We start from the raw sequence: 6,000 nt of genomic DNA on the forward strand, positions 1-6,000 counted from the left end.
TAAGAAAAGCCAAGCACATTGCCCTCTAGTAAATCCAGTTTGTTTTCTGGTTTCTAGAGGTTGCGAGGTTGCTTACCACCGATAAACTCTCTGTCACCTTGTCCCCACCGCCAATCTTTCCAGCACATGGGAAACATTCTACAGCATGTAGAGTTTCCACACAGGGAGCCCAACTCAGCATCAGCCATGGGCTGCCAGGTGGTGATGCACAGTCAAGACATCGCCTTGCTAAGATGAACCTGGAGCTGAAGATGATGTCTGGAGCTGAAGAAACAGCCTTCTGGTATTTCCACAGAATAACCTGTGGTGTGGCAGGAGCTGCCAGAGCCATAGTGACAGCAGGAAGCAACAGCAGCTCTCTTTAGACTCCTTTTTTCTTCTTCCCATGCCAGTAGCAGCCTTGTGAAAGTAAAGCCCAGCAAGAAAAACTCTTTCCTAACAGTTGGTGTGTTTGGTGCTATAGCCACATCTGAAAACTGGTGGGAACAGAGGAGTCTCTGCAATGTAGATCCAGCTGCTTTCTCCTGTGCTGCTGGCCTTGCTGATGGAAGCTAGGAAGCTTGCTGATGGAAGCTACTCCTGCTCCAAGGAGTATGACAACACCCAGAAGGGAAATTTGGCTGGAACTGGGTATTTTCTTGCCTCCTCCTCTCATCACTTGGGTAGCCCCACTCTGCAGGATGAGGACACCGGTTCCCTCACAAGGCCATGGATGTACCGAGTGCAGTGTTACAGCAGTTAGTCTAATTAAGGCATAATTAACATTTGGCCAAAAAAAAAAAAAAAAGCTTGCTCTTCCTAGTGTAATCTACTGCTCTGGCCACTTTGTGCTTTTTCACTACTTACCCATGCTAACAACAGGGACTATTTGTTTAGTTCTAAGCGCTATTATAAATAATGACAACAATAAAAGTAAAATTGATTCATTTTCCTTCTTATTTACTGAGATTTTATGGGTAGCAGTTTTGTCACTTTACCTTTTATTTTCCTTACCAACTCCATTTGTTCCCACTATTTTACTGACTTGCCTCATAAAAATTTCTCCTCTCACTCTTGTCTCCCTTTGTCTAGGCTGACATTTAAAGTAGTCCCTGGACACTATTTTCTTGGTGATTTCAGGTGCCATTTCAGGCATAGACTCTCCAGAACTGAATGACTTTTTTTTTTTTTTTTATCTCTGTACTTTTTTCTTCTTTTTTTCCCCACTATATTTATAGACTTAACACCTTTCACTCATAACCATTATCTTGCTAGACTTGATTGATTTTCTCTCAGTTTAGCAACTCTCAAAGCTCCCCTTTTCTCCCTCTTATAATGTCAAAACATTTTGTCATATCGTTGTGCATCTCTTTCAAAAGCCCTGTTGCCTTCCTCCTTAGAGCAGAGCTTCCCAAGCCATTTTGTCTGAGCATCCCAAGCAGCAGCAGTGGTGTCAATCCTGGAAAGATGGTGGATCACACATGTCACCTGGGACTTGTCCACCCTGAACACTGCAGAATAATGTAGGTGTTGCCTGGGATCCAATCCACCAGGAAATCTGGAGCTCTTTCCTTCCTTCTGCTGGTGAATGGGGAAAGGTATAATGGAATCATAGGATGCTATGATTCCATAAAATGGAATCATAGTCCCCTTTTGGAAGGGACCTCAAAGATGACCTAGTTCAATCCCCCTGCCATGAACAGGGGCACCTCCCACTAAACCAGGTTCCTCCAAGCCCTATCCAACTTGACTTTGAACACTTCCAGAGAGGAGGCATCCACAACCTGCCTGGGCAACCTGTGCCAGTGTCTCACCACACTCACAGGAAAGAATTTCTTCCAAATAGCTAATCTAAATCTACCTTCTTTCAGTTTGAACCCTTACCCCTTGTCCTATCACTCCATACCCTTGTAAATAGTCCCTCCCCAGCCTCTCTGTAGCTCCTTCAGGTACTGGAAGGCCTCTGCAAGTTCACCCCAGAGCCTGCTCTTTTCCAGGCTGCACAACCCTAACTCTCTCAGTCTGTCTTCATAGGAGAGGTGGTCCAGGCCTCTGATCATCATCATGGACTTGCTCCTATGTCCTTTCTGTGCTGGGGGCCCCAGAACTGGACACACAAGCCCAGGTGAGGTCTCTTGAGATTGGAGTAGGAGAATCACCTCCCTTAACCTGTTGGCAACACATCTTTTGATGTAGCCCAGGATACCGTTGGTTTTCTGGGCAGAAAGCTCACATTGCCTGCTCCCCTGAGTCAGGGATCTACTGGAGAGAGTCCAGCGGAGAGCTCTGAGGATAACTAAGGGACTTGAGCATCTCCCCTATGAAGAAAGAATGAGAGAACTGGGGCTGTTTAGACTTGAGAAAAGAAGGCTGAGAGGGGAATCCCACTAATGTCTATACAAGCCTGAAGGTATGTATAGGTCAGGGTGTCAAGAGGAAGGGACAATCTCTTTTTGGTGGTGCCCAGTAATAGGACAAAGAATAATAGGTTTAAGCTGGAACGTAGGCAGTTCCACCTCAGTATGAGGAGAAACTTCTTTACTGTGAGGGTGATGGAACACTGGCACAGGCTGCCCAGAGAGGTTGTGGAGTCTCCTTCTCTGGAGACGTTTAAAACCCACCTGGATGCATTCCTGTGTGGCCTGCCCTAGGTTATCCTGCTTTGACAGGGGAGATTGGACTAGATGATCTGTAGGGGTCCCTTCCGACCCATTACATTCTGTGATTCTATGATTCTCATCAATCAACAGTCCCAGTTCCTTCTCCTCAATGCTATTCTCAATCCATTCTTCTCTCAGCCTGTATTTGTGCTTGGGATTACCTGACCCAGGTGGAAGAACTTGCTCTTGTCCTTGTTCATCTGACTTTAGTCACATATCCTCATTAGTCAGGATTCCTTCAGTGCTAGCCACACTTGAGTCACCTTTGAGTCAGAATTAGCTTAACAAGCTGAAGTAAGGAAAGGTTTGAGAAAGACTACAGGCAAAGAGGCTGCTGGGGGCACCCAGGTGATTTGTGCTCTTTATCACTCTCCCATATACTTCTGTGAATAGGACTTTTCTGTGAGAAGACAAATTATGGCTGAAAACTTCAGGCTGCCTAATTAAGCTAGGGAAAATTGTTTGTAGGATGAGATGTAATGGAGCTGCTGCCCATGCCTCCCTTCCCTGGCTGTTACTGACAGCCATTCTTACCTCAGCTTTCAGATCTCCTTTTTGTGGACTCTTTCCTCATTTCCTTATTGATCTGTCTCTTCACAATCTGTTGGTTAGAGTGGTTTTGTACCTAAATTAATTTCCTTGTTTTTTTCCTGCTCCATCTTTCATAAACACATTTGCTGGTGATGTTTCTCTCATCTTAAAAATGAATCCAAATACTAACTGTTCCCTTAACAGCCATTCTATATTTCAACTACCTTTAACTGGGAACAGAAATATTGTTCCAGAACACATGATACTAGAAAGTGAACTGCACTAGGAACAAACAGGGGGAGTATACATTTAATTTTTTGAGCATCGGGAAGGGAAGGGGAAGTCTGTACATAATTGCCCAGAATCCCAAGGTGTTCTTTGGGTGATAGAATTTAAGCAAACATCACTTCTCCTTTAGAGATTAATTGCCTCTGTCTTTAAAAATCTCTGCCCCTCTGAAGAGATGCCATACCTCTTCAAATACCTAGGCCATTTCCTGTCATCTTGTTGCCACTTAAGAACTGTAATAGTTGTTCAGACAGGTCTCATCTTGACACATTCTCTTTCCCTTTCTACTCTTTTGTTGTTGTATTATAATCTATGGGGAACATTTATGTAAGTGCCTCATAAATTAAATATTTTTAATATTATGGGTACATGTGTTTATTATCACCTCAGTGGTAGTACCTCTTCTTTCAAAGCAAGTACAACTTTCATTTTCAGACAAACACATACTCAAGATTAGTCTAGATAATCTTTCTTAGTAACATTCTCTCTGTCCATATCTTTTTATTTTCCCTTTTATCTTGCTTTGGTTTAGCCAAAACAGAGTGGAGAATAGATTACCTGCATTTCAGTTTTATTGCTGCTCTTTCTGTTCTGCTGTACTCTGCATGTTGTCTCCAAAAATACTCTCTGACAAGGAAATTGTTTCTACACTGTTTTGTGTTTTCACCACAAGAATCTATCAACTAAATTCACCAAATATTGACTGTGCTCTAAACTAAACAAAACAGTTTGTTCACAGCTAGCATAAACCAGTACCATTTAATCAAAGTCAATGCTTGTACAAGGTTGACTTTTGTAAGTTAAAGTCTTAGCTCAAAATGTTGCTTGTGTATAAAGATGTCCAGAATAATCTGTGCATATCAGATATGAAAACTAAATCCTAAATTTTGATCCAGCCTTACACACACTTTAATGAATGACTTTAAATTTAATTTAAAAATACACAAACCACTAGAGCTGCTTCCAAACTTAAAATTAACTGCATGTTTAAGCAGTTGGCAACATTGAGAGCAGCAAAAATGCTACAAACCAAAGATTTTGCCTTTTTTGATAACATCTGATCTTTCATCCGCTACAAGGATGACACATGAAAGAAATTGTTTGCTCTTGGTGCACTAACCAACATGGAAGTTTTTTCTTGTGTTGATTTGACTTCACATAAACAGCAAATGCCAAAAAAGCAATATATCTTCAGGCTCTTTGAAATGTGGAACACAGAAAATGTCAACTATTAGTGAAGATGCACTGTTTCTTCACTGATGATAAGATCAGAATACAAGTGATGCTCTTCTCAAAAGTGAGGATTTTGATAAAACCAGTGTCCTTCTAATTTGAAAGAAGTACTTATGTAGCTGTACAAAACCATAAAGAAGATAAGTGAGTATCTAGATAAGTTTCTTACTTTTTAAATTTTCCTTTTATTAAAATGTTACTTTGATCAACAAAATGATTAATTTTCTATATGTTAGTAAGGTCAATCTAAATCTTAACTCCTGATTTATAACACAAATCTGCAATTCTTTCTTCACATTAGTAACAGTCAGATGTCTTGTCTCTGAATACATTTTGGAAATGCTGAATATCTCTAATTCTTCTCTTAGTATTTATACAGCCATAAGGAAACAAAATTATGCAGAGGTGCATATATACATATATAAACAAAAAAAAGCCCAAAACAAAACAAAAAACTATTGCTTTTCCAGTTTTGACTACTAAGGAAGCATGACTAGGTAAGATGTGGGTGTGTCTGAGATGTTATCTATCACCAGGGCCTAGACACAGGACTCTTGGTTATCTAGAGACATTGCCATCTAGTTAAAATCCACAGCTGGAATAATTTCTGAAGAGGACACCTGTTTTATACATATGTGTACATAAATAGATACATATACAAAGCTAAAATGCCTATACAAAGCTATATATATGTACAGTGACAGTTCAATGTGCTGTTTAGGATGCAGAAGTTCTAAGCTTGAATTCATTTGTGAAGGATTTTTTAATGCATTCTGCATTATGCTGCTACCAGATAAAATTTATAAACAGCTCTTGAAGTAGAGCTGGCAAGTGCAGAGCTCGTGTGCAGCTTCCACATGACAGGTGAGGAATGTCCACAGGAGCCTGTAGCCTCCAGCCTGCTCTCCTGGGTTTCCCCTGGAAAGCTGACAAGATTTTCCACACAGGTCACCCACATCCTGCATGATTTTTCTTATAAAAATGACCAGCCTCATTTAAAAGAAATAGGGAATTCTATTGCATGTCAGGCTGGATCCTTACCAGTAAACTTACTGTGCTTCCTGGGGTGAGTCCTTGTGGAGAGATGGATGTAGTTATGGATTATCAGCCTTTATCACCAGCAGTGCTCAGTGTTGTAAAAACTGAGGTGCTGCTCTCCATATTCAGGAGCAGGAGACAAAGTAAGATAAGGTAACAAGGAATTTACTAAGCTTTAGTAGCTTTTGGCAGCAATTAAACCAGTCTTCCAGGGTTGCAGTGATAATTAGAAGTCCCTAAACTCCAAATAGCTAAGCCCTTCTTTTGCTAC

The sequence above is a fragment of the Heliangelus exortis genome, chromosome 1, assembly GCF_036169615.1.
Source record: "Heliangelus exortis chromosome 1, bHelExo1.hap1, whole genome shotgun sequence".
Classification (NCBI taxonomy): domain Eukaryota; kingdom Metazoa; phylum Chordata; class Aves; order Apodiformes; family Trochilidae; genus Heliangelus; species Heliangelus exortis.